At 37.3% G+C, this 20,683-nt stretch overlaps 2 protein-coding genes across 2 annotated transcripts in view; one reads left to right on the top strand and one right to left on the bottom strand.

Annotated features, from left to right (window-relative positions):
* Positions 1-20,683, bottom strand: part of LOC135198568 (solute carrier family 13 member 2-like) — a 189,416-nt gene that overhangs the window by 91,267 nt on the left and 77,466 nt on the right. The window lies entirely within an intron of this gene.
* The window catches only part of LOC135198567 (solute carrier family 13 member 2-like), a 31,413-nt gene continuing 23,262 nt past the window's right edge, over positions 12,533-20,683 (top strand). The window contains exon 1 of the mRNA XM_064226271.1: positions 12,533-12,663. The gene's annotated coding sequence lies outside the window, so the exon portion shown is untranslated. The remainder of the gene's footprint in view (positions 12,664-20,683) is intronic.

Consider the following 20,683-nt stretch of genomic DNA (forward strand, 5'->3'; position numbering starts at 1 on the left):
TTTCTGTCATTCGTAGGAGAGCATAATCTTGCATATTTCGCTGCTTCGGCCAAGTAACTTAGTATTTCAGTTATAGGTCACTTACACGTGGCAGATACACATCACGGCTAGGGAATAAATGTGATGTATTTCTATGACCCTCGAGCAGTCTCCACCCTGAATACAAAATCTTTTGATCGTTACGAAATCATTGTTCACATAATTTCTAAATGTACCTCACACTTCATGCCAGTCAACTCTTAAAACTAAGCATCATCGATTGTGATGAAAACTCTCTTTTCTATATCAATATGCATTTCAATACCAGGTTGCCAAGACATGAGAAATAAACATATTTGTGAATTCGAGAGCAATAGTTTAACTTGGGTCTAAAAAAAAAATGTGCCATCCTCTTCCTTGTTCTGGAGGTGACTTTTTAGTAACTGGTTCCAAATATTCCATTTCCATTTTCATTTTCTCTTTTCACTGATCGCTTTGTCAACTGTTGCCAGCCTTGAAAATGCAACTTAGGGGAGGTATAAAATATCGCCAATTGTAATAAAACTAACTATGGGTACTACCTCTCACTGATTCATACGAGTATATAAGTACATATGTATACTATATATATATGTATATGTATATATATAATATATATGTAAGCGAATACCACAGGAAAATTATACTTATGTACTCAACTGGATCAGTGTGAGGTTACATAGTACCCATAGTTTTATCACAATGAGCGACATTTCACACCTATTCTTAAGTTGAATTTTCATTGCTGGCAACAGTTGACTTGGTGATCATTAAAAAGTGAAAATGAAAATAAAATATTTGAAAATACTAAAAAATTCACTTCAAGAACAAGGAAGAGGATGGCTAAAAACCAACTGTGAGCAACAAGTGTCTCGAAATGACCAGTAAATGAAAACCCAGAGAAGAAACAGCTTAACAAAGCCATCAAGAAGTAAACAATTGCGAGTTTCAGGGTTTAACTATGGTACTCTTTATCGTGAGGCATATGTTAAGGTTTCTAATATAGAGCACCTACCTGAAAGTGTTATTAGCAACTCTACGTAAGTTCAGCTGTGGAAGTATCTCTCTCTCTCTCTCTCTCTCTCTCTCTCTCTCTCTCTCTCTCTCTCTCATTCTAATGCTAAGCTAAAAATATACTATTTATTTGGCAAATCTATCATAATACTGGTTAAAGTAGGAATAAGCAAAGAACATGTGTTATGGACCTTTCCTTCAAATAAAATAGAAAATGGAAATCAAAGTCCCTTTCCACCCATCGTCACTAATTATTTCCTCTTAACCTCAGTAAGTCTATAACACAATTTTCAAGTTCCTACTATGAGATTCAGGGTCTCTGTAACACGGTTTTTTGGACTTTGCTCCTTGTCAAAGCATCGGATGTAGCTGAAAGTTGACATATGTATATTTTACAACCACACACAAATTTTGTCAGCATTATCAATAACCTAAACCCGATAGTTTTAATTTTTATAGAGTAAAAATGATCATGCCGGAGCCATGGCCAATGATTACGAGCCAAGAGTCGAAAAACATTCATTACGTAAGCAAGGTAAACAAACGCCTCTTGACTAAATGTTGCCCCGCCCATCCACCAGACAGAAATTCCATTGGCTCTGAAACCCAAAGACTTTATGAATGGCAGAACGATACATAGATGTGCGTGGGGTATCAGTGCAAGCGTAGTAATACTACTGTGGCAGTAGTGCCGCAACAGTATAGCATAATATAGATGAATTAAACGTTTAGGCCAACTACTGGGATCCTTGAGGATCATTTAGCACTTCTTAGTTTTTATTGCCAGAAGTTAAATTTTCTAATCCAACAATGCCCATGGTAGCCTTCCGTGTTATCCTGAATTATAACGAGGCGAAAGTGGGTGGAGCCTCATGAAGTCACCATTCTGACGATAATTATTGGTGAAGGTTTAAAGCCAAATACGGTACCGGCTATTTTTTTTCAGTAAATAGGTAGATAGCCAAATAAAAATTGCTTTACATTGGATATAGCAGTTATCAAATCAAGCTTGTTTACTATGTTTTTGATAATTACCAACTATTCCCTACATCTTGTCAATCTGATTGTGACCTATAAAGTAGACTGTAATTTCTTTGGAAACTTATTTTGGGAGTTAGACTAATATCGAAGTGTTTTTGTATTTATTAACATATTTTGTTGGTTTGTTCATTATGACAATTATCAGTGGAGAGGTTCCAGAGTTCATAAAGGTGTACTGCTTTGCTTGTATTTAAATTTTTTTGGATGTCATTAATGCCCAAGGTTTAGCCTTCGTTACGTATAGCCAATCATCCATCGAGAAAGAGGGAAGAAATGCTGTCATAAGTTACGTAACGAGTGCGTTCGAAACCTTTTCTCTGAGTAAGTTGGCCCATCTTCAAAAAAGGTCACTTTTACATTGTAAGTACCAAATTTATTCAACCTACGTAGTGCAGAATACACTCAAAATTTATGTGTTGATATAATATGTATTCTGAATAAGCGTTATATTTATGAAATGCATAGATAAAAAGTTATTGCGAAAAAAACCGTGTTACAGAGGCCCTGAATCTCATAGTAGGATCAGTTCCAATTACCTGATCACTTCCACATACGCCATTTTCAATGCTCGCTTAACTAGGAGCATATCCACCCCAATCAATCATGGAACCATTGAAACATTTCTGGAGAAAAACGGAACAATCTCTAATACTCCCCAGTTTATGAACATACTAAAATACATGATATAAATGGTAAACAGTAATTAAAAATAACACGGTCTGCAAAGGAAAGCTCATAATTGTTAATAATTTTCCAGATTATGCTTTCCAGCGTGACCAATACGTCCTCTGTGCTTGGCGGGTCACACCAGAGTGATCTAACACAAGGCTATTTGCACCAAGCATATCGTAACGAACGTATGGACGGACATTTCCGTTTCACACCTTCGATTCTGATTGTATCCAGACAAAAGAGCTCCATAGCGTGAATTTCCACCACGCCATGTGATGCTTTATCTAAGCGCCCTGTTCAGGTCATCGATCGACCCCTCTGCTTGGTGTGACAGGCCAAGCAAAGAGGATGTATTGGTCACGCTGGGGATCATGATTCACATTCGCTTCAAGTGAGTAGTCTGAAAAATGACTAACTTTTATGAACTTTAGTTTGGAGAATGGGTTACGTTTTATTACTGTTGACCACTTATGTGTTTTAGTATGTTCATAAACTGGGGACTAATAATGATGGTTCCGTTTTTCCCCAGGAATGTTTCAATGGTCGCACAATTGACTAGGGTGGATATGCTCCTAGTTAGAGAGTATTTGAAATGGCTTTTGTAGAGGTCAGGTAATTGGAACCTACCCAAGGGCATTGAAAATTGTATGTTACAAACTTACTGAGGTTAAGATGAAATTATTATTAATTAAAGGGACTTTGATTTCCATTTTCTATTTCATCTGAAGTAAGGGTTCATAACCCGTTTTCTTTGCTTATTCCTATTTTAACCAGTTTTATGTTAGATTTGCCTAACACATTGTATTTTTGTAGCTTAGAGAGAGAGAGAGAGAGAGAGAGAGAGAGAGAGAGAGAGAGAGAGAGAGAGAGAGAGAGAGACCTCCACAGCTGAAATTCGAGATGCCAACAACATTTTCTCTTTTAGAGGCCTTAAAAGGTTTGGTGGCAGCGGTGGGATGTTACGACTTATCTCCATATATACTTAATACATACATACTACGTTACATATAAATAAAGGACTTTGTCACTGAGCTCTTCTTTAAAGTTGAAGAGGGAACCAACTAATAGGAAAAGGCCACAATCATGTAAATAAGCAAGACTGTACTTCATTAAAATACAGAAACTATTAAAATGAGAGCTTACGGTCGAAAGCTCCTATTTCTTATCATTTTTGTTTGTGAAAATCGGCTTACTCGTATGTTTAACTGTGGATTTTTACTTATTGCTACTCACAGCACAGTGATGCACCATAGAGACCCAACTGTTTAACACACGTATACATATCTTGACGGAACCGTGAACCTTGTGACACTCCAGTTAATAGGATGATCAGAATCGCAAATGTTGAAATAATGTATTCGATATTTGGGCAGTTCTTGCAAGTTTCATTCGTAGTCCTGGTGACTTTCCAGTTTGTGCATAATACTTTTTTTTCAGTTGTGAAGAATTTATATATCTATGATATATATATAAATTCCTCACAACTGTGAAAAAAAAAAATTATTATGGACAAACTGGAAAGTCCCCAGTACTACGAATGAAACTTGCAAGAACTGCCCAAATATCGAATACATTATTTCAACATTTGCCATTCTGATCATCCTATTACCTGGAGTGTCACTAGGTCCATGGCTTCGCCAACGACAGTTAAAAGAATGTCACTCAGCCTTTTTTATCAAGTCAAACATTGTTTTAACTTGATGTTTTCATAATTAAAGTATTGTTAGAAAACAAACATAAACCAAGAAATTAATATTCGGTTAAGCATGTTTCTCAGTTCATTCTTTTTTCTTTAAATCTTCAACTGGAAACCCTTCTGGGAAGTCAAAAAACTATAAACCCATGACAGCTCCAAAAGGAAATCAAGAGAGAGAGAGACAAGCCATATGAAAGTTATAAATTAAAAAATTAATTGAATAAGAATAGAAAATAAAACAGTAACAGACACACCTGAAATCAGGAGACGTCATCAGCAAGCAGGAATTGACTTGCTCATCACTTAAACATTTGGAGGTCAGAAGAATCCACAAAACCACTAGGTAATCCACTCCACATTTTAGGTGTAACCAAGATAAAACTCCCAGCAAATTGAGTAATATTAACCTGGAACTTGAAAACGATATACTGTTTGCTGCAGATGCCCCTAGCACTGCCAGCAAAAACATTCTAGGTCAGGTAAATAAGAGTGCAGAGAATGCTTTCGGTTGTAGTATATTTTATCTTATGCAACAAACATAATGAACTCGCTTTACGTCAAGGCCTCAATGCACTATAACGCTAATCATCCACTGCGCTCTTCTCTACCTGACTTAGCTGTTTTTACTCACAACACTAGACGGGCTGCCGCCGCAAAGAGTGTGACGTTTTCTGGTTCAAGTTTAATACTACTCAATTTGCTAGAAGTTTATCTTGGCCACAACTAAACATGGAGTAGTTTACCTTGTGCAGGTTTGAAATCCTCTGATCTCCAAAAATAAAGTTGGAAGAAAATTTATTCCTGCTTACTGCTGACGTCTCCTGGATTTTCCATTAGCTTTTCTCTCTCTCTCTCTCTCTGCCTTGATGGAAATGAGTGGAGAAGGCGCATTGGGCAACCGACCCCTTAACGTAGGAATAACAGTGGGAAAGAAGAAAAGTTACAGAAAGAAACCATGGTTTATCTTATAAGACAAAACGTGAGGAGTTTGAAAGGAATTCTCCCCTTGAATAATAATTTTGTATATTGTATGGTTACCTTTCCGTAATTTTTAGCTTTAAGTATGATGTATGAATTTGTAACTGGATTATCTTTGATTACCTATCATCTGGGATTCTTGTTCCTTTTGTTCACTTCTTGATTATTGCTGGCATCTGCATATATGCCTTAAAATTTTATCTTTCTTTGCACTGCGTGAGATGCACTGACGGCAATAAACCCCTAACGGAGATTGTGAGGACTGGGTATCTTTCAACCTTGTGTTGCTAATTACAGCAAAGGTGTACCTACTACCGATGCGAGCCAAGGATGTGATAAACCTCCCAATTTGACATCTTAACCCAGCCTAACACAGATGGGTAATTTATGGGTGAGGTTTACTTATTTATACATACGGACTAATCTAGTCAGTCTTTATTACCGTGAGGGTTGGATGGTGGTTGGAACCGAAAAAATCCAGTACGGTGCTGACAAACCATTTCTTCACCACTAATCATATTTGGGAATAAAAAACAAAAGTCGGAAATATCTTTCCAAGGCAATGAGGTTAGATTTATGGAGGTTTCTTGACCATACATACCCATTACTAATCCGTGAAGCCAGATCAGTCTTGGAGATCTCCCGAGAAAGATGGGCAGAAAGACCTTCGGAGAGGACTGACGCTGACCGGAAGAAAAGTAATTCTTCATCGTTTATGGCTATTTTCTTTCTTTCCTTCTGCTTGTTTTCTTTCAGAAAAGACTCAGACCTTCTCCCTGAGCTATGTACATTACTATTTTCAATTTCAATGCAATAAAAATACAAAGATATATAAAACAGGCCAACACATTGAAACAATTCCCAATTCCATACACCGTTTTAATAGAAATTGAGAGTAAACATGCTCAGATTTCAGGCTATGACCTAAATATAAATAAAAATCGATGCTCACAACTTCTCACAGCAAAGGTATGTTCATAATTGACTCCCAAACCAACGTTGTATTCTGCATCAAATGTTGAAAAATATGTTCATTCAAAACTATGATTTTCCCCCCCTATCTCCTTGTCTCAATAATTAATATAAAACTTGACCTTTTTCATACACACACACACACACACATACATATTTAATGTGTGTGTGTGTGTGTGTTTATTGGCGTAGTTAGTGCTGACATGGTCTAAGAAAGACGGATTCTGGCCTCTTGGCAGCTCGTAAAAAGACTTGATCTTAAATAAACCATATGTAATGAAAAGATAATTCTAGTCATTTTTTACTGATATTCGAGACAAATTATGCAATGTGCTAACAGGAAACCTAAATTATCTTCCTGAATATTTCTTCCGCTTCTCAAGCTTGACATATTCGCTTAAGTGTAGCTTGACTGCTTCTTATTGCCTTTGCTTTATGCTATATTGCTTTACGCAAGTACATTTGTAACAGGACCTCTTTCCTACTTTCTACCAAGAAATATTTCGAAAGGTTGTATGCAGCTTTTAGTTTTTCTGTAAAGGGCAACTACTAAGATGGCTTTGTCTGTCCGTCTGCACTTTTTCTGTCCGCTCTCAGACCTTAGAAATATACTGTGGCTAAAGGGCTTCAAATTATGTTAATCATCCACCCTTCAATCATCAAACATCACAAATTGCAGCCCTATAGCTCAGTAGTTTTTGTTTTATTTCCAGTTAAAGTTAGCCATGATATTGCGTCTGGCAACGCTATAAGACAGACCACCACCAGGCCGTGGCTGAAAGTTTCACGGCCCGCTGCTCCTACAGCATTATCCGCTATACAGTAAACTCGATTGCGCCGAAGAAACTTCTGTGCATTTTATTCTTGTATATTATGACTCTGCGGGACTTGGTGAAGAGCCTCACCGTCTATGCTGCCTGAAAAATACAGGGCTCTGTGTTCCTTAGTCACAGATGCAGCAGCCTATTAAACACCTACCTTTGACGTCAGACAGGCGATTGTTGATGTGCCACCATTAATGCCTCGTTTTCTTTCTTGTGACTGAAGAATGACAAAGACAATAACAGTTAGAAAATGTGCCTTATCATCATAAGCCAGTTGCTTTAGAAGCAACCTAATTTCCTCCAGTCTTCCAACGGCTTCCCTTTTCTCATTACAGATTTCTATAGATTAAATTTTGCAGCACGTACGTGGCGCTAATCCCCTTTCGACTCTCACGGTAAAATAGACAAACTGTACGTAGTGCGCACATTCATTTGAATAACATAAGAGGTAAGATGTCGAGATGAACTGCTTACGTAGTCGGGTAAACAGATAAGGTATTTTTGCACAAAACAATGCAACATAAATCAAGCTAATATATTTGCCTGATTAATAGCTAGATTAATCTACCTTATTTTATGATGGGTGAGTTTCAATTGAGAGATGTTACTAATAATCGCAGTAGCGTAAGGCCACAACTCTTCACTGATTACAATCACAATAATTTCCGCTGAGTCATGTTGATGCATAGACAATGAACTTGGGACGGATGCGTGGGAAGAACAGTTTAGCAAATCGTATACAACACACACACGCAGAAGTACAGTCATTTTTCCCGCAAAAACGAAACCTAATGCGTTTAACATCATCAGGCTACATGACTATTGTCTAGCAGTCACCTGTTAGGTAAGGAAACCACATTTCAATTTGGAGTTATTGTCTTTGCAGTTCAATAGTTTTGTTTTTGTTTTCTTCTCATTCCATCTTAGATCATCGTCTCACAACATTAAGTACTAGTAGTCTCTTCTACGTTCCTAGGTTGTGTAATTGTTGGATTGTACCATGAAAATTCGCTGTAATTACATTTTATGTTATTAGTTATGATGTACGGGAGCATCACTATGAACGTTACTGGAACGTATCCTGAACGCACCGATGTGGGATGGTCTTTCTTTTTTTTTTTTTTATTTACATTATTTTTTTCACGATGGCCTTTCTTTTTATTTTTTTTATTTACTTTATTTTTTTTCACAATTTCATTGTTGGGACAGGTTTGTTCTGTTCCGGTCCAGTGGTAAGGGGATTCCATTGTCTTCAGGTTCCTCGGTGAACTACAGCGGCCATACCCAGTGGAATATAAATGCCTTGTCTCTGGACGTGACTTTCTTTTATCATTCTTTCACAGAGTATTTTTATCTAAAGGTTACTTCTGTTCCTTGGTAGTAATTATAATGATAGCGAGATGCTAATGGAACTGGTATGTTAAACGTCTGTAATTTATGTATATACAATTCATTTAGTCAGTTCGTAGTGCTTTGACGAAATGTGTGTACTTTGTTGACCCTTCCTTAGCCCTTGTTTAATAGCATATTCCCTAACGATAACAATTGTAAATGGCAAAAATAAGACCGAGATAAGAACTGACAAATCGTAAAGTAAGTCACCTCCAAGTCACCTGGTAATCGCCAATGCCGCCAAACGAGCAAAATATATGTTCAGCAACTGCCAACAATCTTCAGTGGCCATGATGAGATTCACACAGTCCATGCAAAAGATAAAACTTTGAGATTTCATGGAAAGACTAGACGCAAATGAAAAGTTCACTAACAATGGCATCCATCTCAATAGTCTCATTCTACAAATACTGAAAAATGAACAATAATTATGCTCCCTTCAAGGTCAAGTAATAGAAAAATTTGAGTTACGTTGACCAAATATGTACTAATGAATATTCACCTTAATGCCAAGCTAGCCGAGATATCATATATAGGTCCTTATGGCAACCGTCCTGAAAGGTCAAGATGATGCGGGGAGGGTAAATGACGGAGATATGAATCATATTAATGTATGAGAAGGAGCGGTACCACCAAGGACGGGAGGAAGAAAATGTTATCTGTGATGAAAATCTAGCTCAACTGGGAGAAGCACGTGCGCGACGCCCACCATGGCCACTGTCGGTACATAATAGTACGACGTTACCGAGGCGCATTTCCGAGCATGAAGACACATGTGAGGTGAGAACTGTAATAGCAAAAGCAATGTTCATACAACCACTTAAAATTCTTCCAGCAGAGCAGACCAAGAACTGGTTTTTGAAAAAAAGAAAAATTACGAAATGGCCACCTCTGACGCATCTCTTGTCAACAACCTGAGAGGAGGTTAGTTTTTCTATTGCCACTCATACTTTAAATTTAAAATGCACAAATTTGGGTATAAGTTCATATAATAAACATTTTTCAAGAAAAATCAAATCGAGTTTTGAAGACTTAGAGCAGTCTCCCGTCTCCGTATTTCAATCCAAGTTCGTCTTCCTTTGCTGTTTGTTATTATTCCTACTAATATTACTAATGGGTCCCTTTCGCTCTCCATTTCCAACTTTTTATTCTCACTTTAAATTCATCTCTATCAGCGAAGGTTATCACGTATGTTTGTTTGTATGGTGTTTTTACGTTGCATGGAACCAATGGTTATTCAGCAACGGGTCCAACGGCTTTACGTGACTTCCGAACCACGTCAAGAGTGAACTTTTATATCATCAGAAATACACATCTCTCACACCTCAATGGAATGTTCGAGAATCGAACTCGCTGCCACCGAGGTGGTACGCCAACACCATCCGACTACGCCACTAAGGCGCTGTTATCACGTATGTATGTGCAACTTTCCTAAGTTATTCCTGCAGACAACTGCGATAAAAGAAAACATATTTTGGTTGGCCGGAAAGGGGGGAAAAACGGCAATACATTTCAAGGCTAACTGAACCACTATTCATTCCTCTCTCCGCAAGTGGTGGTTGCATAGTGATGTCAATTTATACCATTAAGCTTCGTGTATCAATTTGCTGTTGGAGGAAGAGAATGTCATAGTTAAAAAACATATAACAAATTTAACAGGGCATAGATACAAATTCCTCATATCGCAAAAGCCAACTTTTCCAGATATTTCGAAGACATTTCGGATAATCTTAAATGTTAGAATGTTTACGAGATATAAGTACTGTATATATATATATATATATATATATATATATATATATATATATATATATATATATTATATAAAGCGTGTTCACTTTAAAAAAATCATCAGCGGAAAGAATCTCCACAAGGATTGCCACCATGGAGAAAAAAAAAGAAGAAAAAAAAGTCTTGGCGCTGTCGTTAGGATTCTTCTGGTGATGTTTAGTCATAACTAGTTTGACCGATTTTGACCGATACAAAGGAACAAAATGGTGCATGGGTATCAACGCCCCCGTAGGAGGATAGTGCCGTCAGTGCACCTCACATGGTGCATAGAAGACATTTTGCTAAAGGTCGCTGCACCCACCTTTTAGCAAGAGCCCGTGCTGGCTTAAGGCCAGCTTAATCTCAATCTCAAACAACATTTTAGCCTTTTACTTTACCTTCATCCCACCTGTCTTTTATACCTTGCTGTTCAACCCTCCCTCTTTTCAGCCTACCTATATTATTATTATCGTTCAGATCATGGACCCTATTCATACGGAACAAGCCCACAGAGGCCACTGACTTGAGTTGCAAGCTTCCAAAAAATACGGTGTTCATTAGAAAGAAGTAAAAGAAAGTAACAACCTACAGAAAGAAGATATAATTTAGAATATAGAAAAAATAATGATGATAAATAAATCATCAACATGTACATAGTAAAAAGCAAACGATCTGCATCCGTATCATAATCACGAAGTAGTCACGAGATTTGCAAGTCGCCTGAGGAAGGCCCGACGGAGGAAGGTGCGCTCGGTAAAATGCAAGCTTCAGGTTTCGCGGTGGCGGTGAGGCGCCTTCCTACAGGAGGAACCTTGAGCCGCCCTAGGTTGCCAGCTAGCTCTAGATCTGGCGAGTTTTTACACATTTTAGCGCCTGTTTTCCCTGTTTGCCGAGTCAGCGCTTTTAGGGGGTTGTGGGGGCACCTTTAGGATAGTTCTAACGCGTTTCCAGCAGACGGCATTTATATATAATAATAATAGTAATGATAATAGCGTACACGTTTCTTCGTTTCAGCATGTAAATTATAAAGTAGCTGTCAAATAAATGAACTTTGGGCAACTGCTTTATAATTTACCTGCTGAAACGAAGAAAGTTCATTATTATTATTATTATTATTATTATTATTATTATTATTATTATTATTATTATTATTATTGTACAGAAATGCCGTCTGCTGGAAATGCGTTAGATCTATCCTAAAGGTGGCCCCACCCCACCCCTATAAAAGCGTTGACTGGGCAAACGGAAAACAGGCGCTAAAATGTGTTAAAACTCGCCAGATCTAGTCCCGTTCATTTCAACGAAGTTTGCGTCGAAGAGGGTCTTCTTCCAAGATATAATAATAATAATGCTTGGATTTTCTCCCAACCACTCAGTGAAGATGTTGCATTTCTCACATACAACTGAAGGTCCGTGGAGCACTAGTGTGGTCCTTGATGACATTTTGGATGGTCCACAGGACGTTCACTGCATTTGGTACTAAACTGGACTGTTACATATATTTCTTTAATGCATTGAAAATTCGCTACAAAGTCTTATCAAGATAAATAATTGGCTATTCATTTTACCGTATTATTCCTACTCAAAATATTTAATGGCAATCTTCAGTGGTTGTATCACCAGTCCCTAGTCCTTAGAGTAGCACACTCGAAACGCTTGGCCTCAATTATATTCTAGCGAAGCGTGATACTGATGAAAACATTGAACAAACTGAAAAAATACAAAACTCAGGATGATTCCGGTACATTTCAAGGAATGGAGGCCTCAGCAGTAGATCTTTACGCATTTGAAGATTTTGTTGTTCCGGAACTAAATGTCGAACTTTTTGATAACAAGTCACTATTAAACTGACACAAATTTAGATTTACCTAATGTTGATATATTTGATATGATTATTGTAATTATATTGTATCGTTTCCACTTTGGTAGATCCTGCGGTTATTGTTCGTTTCAGAATTTCGTCACTGAAAAAACAAAACTGGGTAACAAATATAGAAAAAGTTAACAAATACAGAAAATGAAGACATTAAATTACCTTGTCATTCAGAATATTTTAGCGCTATGTTTAGTTCTTTTGTAAAGTTATCTAGCGTATTTGGAGGCTCATCTAGCACGTTTTCAAAATCTGAGGATGGCAACCCTGCCACCTCGGCCACAGCCACACACGGACACCTCAGTCACCTCAGTCTTTCTTCGCAGGCAGTAGAATGTGGTCGTGCTCTGGGGTGCCCGTCTCTATTGCACGGTGACATCAACGCGTCCTCCTGTTCCTGCTCGCTTCGCTAGGTATGTAGGTTGCATCACCTTTGGATCAAGAAAAATTGGATGACTGCAACGTACTTCAGTACGTAGAATATTTAAGTGTGCTTTGATAAAAGAGAAAGTTAATTGCAACTTGATGACCTGGCGCGATGTAACTGAAATATTTCTCCGGAATCACGCGTGTTGTCAAGGATTTAAGTATCGTAAAATGATGGAGATGTAATGACTAGTTGTTGTGTTTTATGTTTTAACTGGACGATGGGTAGCAAGAAAATAATAAGTAAACATAAAACAGTCTTTCCAATGACGAAATTCTTACTTCTAAAGCGAATGCCCTCAGGACATACCAAGTCCAGAGCTGACGTGTGCACTACAATTTCCTGAGTGGCCTCAAGGCCGGATGAAATCCCAACAAAAACCTTCCTATAATGCCGTTAATGCATAATTGATAAAAAATTATATCGATCACTGGGAAGTAAATTAACCTGCTGCAGCTATGTTGGAGATGAAATAATAAAAAAATCTCTGAATACTGAGGGGTTAATAACTATGATGCAAGATATAAGAATCTAACTTTTTTTTTTTTTACTCAGCTCAAAAACGATACTTTGTGTTTCTCGGTCATGTTCTCAAAACACTGGCAAACGTTAGAAGCGTTGTTAGAGGCCATCTTCAGAATCGAATTGCTGCCGCATGTGACAGAAACGTTTAAAGCAAAAAAGTATTTTTATGTATCTTCTGGGAAGCTTAACAAAATCACATTTTATTACGCTCCGCCTACCTTAGTCACGTGTTGTTTTTACTAATGTACCAGATTAAATCAGGAGATTCTGGCTACTACCAAATACAGTAACAGAATTTCTACGCATATATTTTATGTTCCTTGAAGTAAAAAAAAAAAAAAAAATGACAGGAGAAACGTCATTTTTGGCACGAAACAATACTAAATCAATCACGCAAATTGTAAGTATATTGCTGTCGTCAATGAGATGTTCTTTTCTGTACCGTGACTAAGGTAGGCGTAGCGTAATAAAATGTGATGTTGTTAAGCTTCCCAGAAGATACATAAAAATACTTTTTTGCTTTAAACGTTTCTGTCACATGCGGCAGCAATTCGATTCTGAAGAAGGCCTCTAACAACGCTTCTAATGTTTGCCAGTGTTTTGAGAACATGACCGAGAAACACAAAGTATCGTTTTTTGAGCCGAGTAAAAAAAAAAAGTTAGATTCTTATTTCTTGCATCATAGTTATTAACCACTCAGTATTCAGAGATTTTTTGGTTATTTCATCTCCAACATACTAGCTGTAGCAGGTTAATTTACTTCCCAGTGATCGATATGATTTTTTATCAATTATGCATTAACGGCATTATAGGAAGGTTATTGTTGGGATTTCAGCCGACCTTGAGGCAACTCAGGAAATTGTAGTGCATGTGCACGTCAGCTCTGGACTTGGTATATCCTGAGGGCATTCGCTTTAGAAGTAAGAATTTCGTCATTGGAAAGACTGTTTTATGTTTACTTATTATTTTCTTGCTACCCATCGTCCAGTTAAAACATAAAACACAACAACTAGTCATTACATCTCCATCATTTTGCGATACTTAAATCCTTGACAACACGCGTGATTCCGAAGAAATATTTCAGTTACATCGCGCCAGGTCATCAAGTTGCAATTAACTTTCTCTTTTATCAAATCACACTTAAATATTCTACGTACTGAGTTCGATTCTCGGCAATTCCATTGAGGAGTGAGAGATGTGTATTTCTGGTGATAGAAATTCACTCTAGACGTGGTTCGGATGTCACGTAAAGCCGTTGGTCCCGTTGCTGAATAACCGCTGGTTTCATGCAACGTAAAAACACCATACAAACAAACAACTTCTTTGGCTTGACAGGATTCCCAAGTGATTACTTATTCTGGAAGTGATTGCATAATCAGCCCTGTACGGGTTGTCATCACGGACGGCAAGTTCCTCTTTATCCCGAGCAACAGCGGGTACTTAAGCAGCTAGTATATGTATATAATTTGAACTTTATATATATATATATATATATATATATACATATATACATACACACACACACACACACACACACACACACAGACACACACACACACACACACACACATATATATATATATATATATATATATATATATATATATATATATATATATATATAAAGTTCAAATTATATACATATACTAGCTGCTCAAGTAACCGCTGTTGCTCGGGATAAAGAAGAACTTGCCGTCCGTGATGACAACCCGTACAGGGCTGATTATGCAATCACTTCCAGAATAAGTAATCACTTGGGAATCCTGGCAAGCCAAAGAAGTTGTTTGTTTGTATGGTGTTTTTACGTTGCATGGAACCAGCGGTTATTCAGCAACGGGACCAACGGCTTTACGTGACTTCCGAACCACGTCGAGAGTGAATTTCTATCAGCACACATACACATCTCTCACTCCTCCATGGAATTGCCGAGAATCGAACTCGCGACCACCGAGGTGGGACGCCAACACCATACCGACCACGCCACTGAGGCGCTACCAAAGAAGTTGTGAACAATCCGAAGAGTTTGCTGTCAACTCCGAAAGTTGTAAAAAGAAAAAAAAATGTAGGGGCATGGAAAGGAGGAGTTAAGGCGACCTCAGAAACGGCCTTCGAATTTCGGATTTTTACTCAAACCTTCCTGGGGGGTTGGGGGGGGGGGAGTCCTAGCTTTCATAGTCTGGGCGTGTATGACGAACAGACAGACAGGAATTGTTTTTTATATATCTAGATATACATATATAATAAAATAATTGCACTATATATATATATATATATATATATATATATATATATATATGTGTGTGTGTGTGTGTGTGTGTGTGATTGTAACCACTTTGACGATGATTCGTTTGTCACATAATACCAAAGGTGGAAAAATCAACAGGTCCTGGCCTGTTTCGTTTCTATTTCCAAGCCATTAAGACAAAGGACTGAACATAGTGGTAGAAATCATAATATATATACTTCAGAGATAGTGTGTATAACGAACATACACAACCGTTTGAGACTATGGATCCACCGACACTGACTAGTGTCGAAGAAGGGAAGTGGCTTCAAAGCCCATCAGGGCCAGTGGCAGTAAGCACAATACACTTTCTGGTATATTTATCATTTCCCTTGTTTGTATTGTTTGTTTGTATGGTGTTTTTACGTTGCATGGAACCAGTGGTTATTCAGCAACGGGACCAACGGCTTTACGTGACTTCCGAACCACGTCGAGATTGAACTTCTATCACCAGAAATACACATCTCTCGCTCCTCAATGGAATGGCCGAGAATCGAACCCGCGACTACCTATGTGGGACGCCAACACTATACCAACCACGCCACTGAGGCGATGAACCTCTATGCAGAAAACTTTCCCATCTCAGTAACTTGATATATCTTTGATGAAAGACAACAGAAACACACCTTTCCCCTCTCCCCGCACACCCGCCACCCACCCCCACCCCACCCCTATCCTACAGACAGAACAGACACAGACACACACACCCCACACAACAAACACCTGCACCAGTGTCACCTTTAATTGCCCAGATTCTCAACTTCCAAAAATTAAGATTTTTCTATCCCAACACCTCATCAGCAAGTACTATGCAGGTCTTTCCTTGTTTCTCTCTCTTTTTCTCTAAAAATATGTATATTATACAATTTCTTCACTACTCTAATATTCTCCAATCATTCTATTAGTCATGGGTTCGTAACCTTTTGTTGACTCCAGACCCCCAATGAATTGCCTAATATGATCCTATTTGTTGACAACAATACGTAATATACCTAGTTTAATACATATTTTAGGTATGAATAGCTAGGAATAGAGCACACAAGAAAGTCAAAAGTATTTATAGGTTTATAAAGTTATTTATTTACAAAATGTACCCACATATACATTGACACATTAAAATCAAATATATACAAATATACAAAGATTAAATCCCATACCCACAGCATACAGCTCTCATATCCCCAAAGGGTAGATACCTCTTGTTAAGAACCTCCGTATTAGACTAAATTACCCAAAAATCTTTTAACTATCTTTTCCTAGAGGCTATGGGTTTCCACATCTTTTCTACATATTTGCCTTTTTCATTCTGTCAGTTTTCTTAATACAAATATTCTGTATTAAAGTTAAATTCTACAGATCCCAGTTATTTATTTTCATCATCCAACAACTAAGCCTCACTTTCATATCTTTTCAGAAGTAAATCCTTTCTATTCTAAAGCACTTTGGGCTAAGGAACTTTGGTCTAAAAACAACTTGCTCTAAAGACGATTTGGTCTAAAGATACTTTCGTCTAATGACGCTGTGGTCTAAGGTTATTTTGTAAAAATGACAATTTTGAAAAAAGGTCACATTTATTCATGTAATTATACATTTAAAAAAATAATAGCATAATAATCGTCGTATTTCATTTATGTAATTTTATATGTAAAAAATACCAGATGCTTGAAAAACAATAGTAAGAATTTAAAAAGAAGCCAGATTATACACAATAATGCAAAGATAATCTTCCATTGAACGATTCTGGTAATCGGCAACAACTTTTGGTATTCTTTTTTCTCTTCTTGCTTCCTTTTTTGTTTGTGCCCCTACGGAAAATTGAGATATTCTTGATTGTATAAGTTGTTCTTCTCTTCTTAGAGCATCGAGAACATTATATAGATTTGAATGAGATCTAACTAGGACACTAAATCTCCTATGCCATACTTCAACAGAATTTATCGTGTGTGATTTTGCATCCTTTGTGAGCTCGTAAACATTCCATTCAGATACTGGAAATAATGGCTTCGAACGTCTTCCATTTCGTCTTAGCAATCTTCCATTTCGTCTACAAACGGCGAGGCATTTTCAGGTGCCCTTTCTTTTAAGTACTGCATCCCTATTGGGACATCAGCAATAGGTGAAAATGCCAAAGCGTTTACTTTTCGACAAAATAAAGAAAAGTCGGAGTATTATAAAGACTTACAATCCCCAATTGTTGAATTTTTCCCCAGGTCGTTTGGCAGAAATGGAAAAATCAGAAATGCACAGCAATATCACCAAAAACACGTAAAAATGCATTTCGAGCTGCCAGTTCAAAGTCGGTACTCACTTCTGAAATATCAGTTTCAATTCCGTGCTCTTCCAGCACTTCAGCAAGAGCATTTAACATTTTAATATAAATTTCTTCCGATTTCCCAGGTAGTAATACAAAAACAAGAGGATGTATTTGACCATGGACTTGGCATGAATTGCATATGTTTGGTGGAAAATATTGGGACATGTTTTTGAAAGTTTCATCACCGAACCAGTGCTTTGATAAACCTAACTGTTGTACAGACGATGGTCCTGCAAAAATCAAAATTCTCTCTATCATCTTGTCCACTACCATGTACTGCCAGTTCTTCTCCTCCAATGGTTATTCTAAATCTGCCTTGAACGTGTACATCAGCCAATGATGTTGGAAGCTTCGGAAATTGTTTATTTCTTACTTTTCGAATATTTCGCGTGATGCGAGCATTGTTAGGAAGCAGCCGTTGGGAACATTGTGGGACTTCGCTAATTGCCCCAGAAATTTTTGTTGCAGGTGTTTCTGATGTTGTAATAGCTTTTTATTTAATTTTCTTTTAATGCTTGGAGCATATACACCTTTTCGCTACCGCCTGCATGGTTGTCATCTTTAGTCTTCATAACTTTGTTATTTCTGCTTAAGATAAGGGGGCTGGGACACCTTCGATCTTCACATCGCCAATACCTAACAGTTTTGAATTATTCTTCGTATAATAGTCACCATTATAGCAAAGTTTATCTTTTCCTCGGATTGTTTTCACAAATTGTAAAATACTTTCCATTTTGGGGTTTTAGAAGAAAATAAGAAGAAACAATAAACTTAAAAATTTGTAAACATTGAGATATACCTGAACAACTTAAGGAGGAAACATTCGCAAACAAGTCATTAAACCATAATAATAATTTTTTGTTTGCGCTGTTAACAAGAGTTATTCGCCAAAAGTGTCTTGAGAGAGAGAGACAATTGCCTTTTATGTATTCCCTTACGAAATTAATTAATTAAATTTACCAAGGCGATACTGCAGCTTAAAATGAGCTTTTAGCCGACAGTGTCTTTAGACCAATATATCTTTAGCCAAAAGTGTCTTTAGACCAAGGTGTTTTTAGCCAAAAGTATCTTTAGCCCAGATTCTTAGACTAAAGTGGTTTATACCAAAGAGTTTTGGACAAAAAGTCCTAGACCCCGAACACCGTTCCTCTTTTTGAAAACATTTACAGATATCCTGTTACCTCGCAGCCTACTTTCATATCCTTTCGAATTCTGATGTGAATCGATTACTCTTTTATTAACCTCTCTATACTAGTACTCATTGCTTTATTATCCTGGGTTCCATTTTCTCAGGCCAACATTTGCTCTTAGATATCTCTGCAGCTTCTCTCTACAAATACTGATTAACACCATCATCTGCAAACATCAACCACCCATATTTCATTCACAACACTTTTTTTTTTAATCGACAATCTTCCCCTACATTTCTCACCCTTTTGATTGCTCTCACTACTCCATTCATGGGAATATGAAACACCCCTGGAGACATGAACCAGTCAGCCTTTCTATTTGTAAGGTAATTTAATGTCTCCTTTCATCACTTTGCTATTTACAAATTACCTCCTATACCACACATTCTCTACTACTTCCATAACTCTTATCTATCAATTAAATTGTTTTCTCTGGACCTATGTCCACCACATGCAATTTTTTCTTTCCACTATCAAACTGTTTACAAACTGTTTTACTTTTTTTTTCTTAGTAAACATCGGATCCTCCCAGTATCTTTTACTTCAACTCTAACTTCAAATTGGCCTTTTCCTATCAGTCCTTAGGTCATTTACCTTACTATCTCAACCAAAGCCTTACTATGGTATATTTATTAACAGAAATAGTATGCCATATAAGTCTCTTACTCGTCTCTATTACATTTCGCCATTGCGCAAAGAATAGAAAAAAAATATAACCATCTTATCTCCCTCTTCGGAATTTCACCCTCATTCAGACATACCTTACATGGCAAGGCCGGCCAGCCCCATAATTACACTATCACCACCAGACTGTAGCAATTCACTTTCAATCACACATCCTCAGGCAGTCTCCTATTCTGCAACTTTTTTATCGTTATTGCATAGACGTACTGGTAAAAAGGTCGCTGTAAAATGTATGGGGCATAGGAAACGTTGCTAAAGAACCACTCGGCATTCCGGTACAGTAAGGGTATCCATTATAAAACAGTATTTATTTAATAAGCGATTTCATCCCGAAGACATTCTAAAACCACTCGCAAGAAGAGAATGAATACTCACTCCAACTTTCTAACATACTGCCACTCTTTGCGAATAAAAATCATCAGTCATACTAGAACATTCTATTTATTAAATCGCAGGATATTCACATCACTAAAAACTGTGTAGTATCATTATTTTATTCCTTCAATGTACGTCTTATCTCACATATTTGAAATCTAGAAATTTTATCCGATCATAAATCTGACTGACTACAACTCTAATATGCTCACTACACGTATTGCCCGTCACGGCCAGAGAGCCCGAATAAAATCTTGCCAATTGCATCTAAATTTAAATTCCCAACATCCGGTTTGGTGAGTCGAGGTAATAGGCCGGTGTGAAAAAAACCTTTCATACCGAATCAAGGCAATCTTTGGTTATTATGCGAACAATACGTTGTTAGAATGTGGTATGAAAATTACTCGGCAATACATCTCGCCACGCAATGTAACTTCTGGGAACGTCTGCCTGTTTGAATGTTACTCAGATGTACGTACATAAGGTTAAAGAGTGTATAAGTGTTATGTTTCATAAAGCCATGATCATGGAAATTGAGAGCTATTAAACTTTAGATAATTTTCGACCTAATATGGAAATGTTATGGTTAGCAAGATTATTACAAAACAATCTTAGCTCCTCTGACTACAATAGA

The sequence above is a fragment of the Macrobrachium nipponense genome, chromosome 22 (genome assembly GCF_015104395.2).
Source record: "Macrobrachium nipponense isolate FS-2020 chromosome 22, ASM1510439v2, whole genome shotgun sequence".
NCBI lineage: Eukaryota > Metazoa > Arthropoda > Malacostraca > Decapoda > Palaemonidae > Macrobrachium > Macrobrachium nipponense.